Here is a 1,272-nt window from a genome sequence, read left to right on the forward strand (position 1 = left end):
GTGGTTCTCGGAAGTGCATGGCTGCCAGCTGCCTGTTCTCCCTTTAAAGAAGGGAAGGCAAAGGCTGTCGGTGGCCAAGTCACAGCACCATACACTGTCCCTGGAGGGAGTCCTGGGAGCCAGCCCTGCCCCTGCCCGGGCAGCCCCAGCTGAGCTGACCCATGAGCCCCTCAAGTGACCACATGAGTAATGGAAGAGGAAGGACGTTTGGTCCCAGACACAAGAAGCAACGTAAAGCTCTGGGGAGTGGCGGGAGGGAGAGGCCCCGGGGTCCTGCTGGGCTCCGGGTCCTGCCAGTGTCCCACAGGTGACACCACCCTCTTCCTCTACTTGGGTCCCACGGTGCCGCCTCAGATCCTTACCATAAATTTGCCTTTTTCTCAAGCCACTTCCAAACAATGGACCCCAAGCTGAGGGACAGTGACATCATCTGTTCTTGCCAGACTGTCACTCCCAGAGGACAGCTCCGTCAGTGCTAGTCCTGAGAAACACAACTCTCCAAGCTCGAGCCCCTGTCTGCTGAGGCTTGTGGGCCACAACAGTTGGGCTCAACAATTTATCTTCTGTTTTTCCTCCATGGGGACTGACTGCCCTGGACACCCCTGTCCATCACGCAGCCTAGTCGGGCAGGCTGGTGGTGGGTTAACATTGTGGGACGTGGAGAGCAGTGCTCCTCAGGGCTGTGAGGGCTTTTGCTGTGGCCTTCCTGGCCCTTGGTCCTAAAATCTCCCACTCTGTTGTCAACAGAACTCAGCACAAAACTAGGAGAGAAGACGCCACCACGGTGAACGATGTATCACATGGATTTTATTTCAGAGCCTTTTTTCCTGCTGCTTAGAGATAGATGGGGCCGTTCCTGACATAGTCTCCCCACATTTTCACCTCTCTAACAGGCTCCTATGATTTGGAGGCTAACAAGTCACTCTCATTCTTGGGACAGCATGACTCCAAAGGCAGCCCGAGCCTCCCAGAGACCCTCCCTGTCCGGCAGCTGTTTGCAGGCGAGTTGCAACCCCAGCCTCTGTGGGGCGAGTCTGGGAGCTTCTGCCTGAGCAGGGAGGTCCGGCTGCATTGTCAGCACCCAACCCCTCACCCCCAAGACGTGTCAGTGTCACCCCTGGGAAACACCGCAGGGTTTACTCAAAGGACGGGCGAGGCGTGTGTACAAGGTGTCCTGAGACTGCCAGATGCACACTTGGTCTGTGGAAGCTCCAAAGATGAAAGTGTCTTTTATGAGATGACCAGGATCAGGTAAGACAAGCAATGAGCCCG

This window comes from Otolemur garnettii, unplaced genomic scaffold (genome assembly GCF_000181295.1).
Source record: "Otolemur garnettii isolate 467f Iridium unplaced genomic scaffold, OtoGar3 scaffold00023, whole genome shotgun sequence".
Taxonomy (NCBI): Eukaryota; Metazoa; Chordata; class Mammalia; order Primates; family Galagidae; genus Otolemur; species Otolemur garnettii.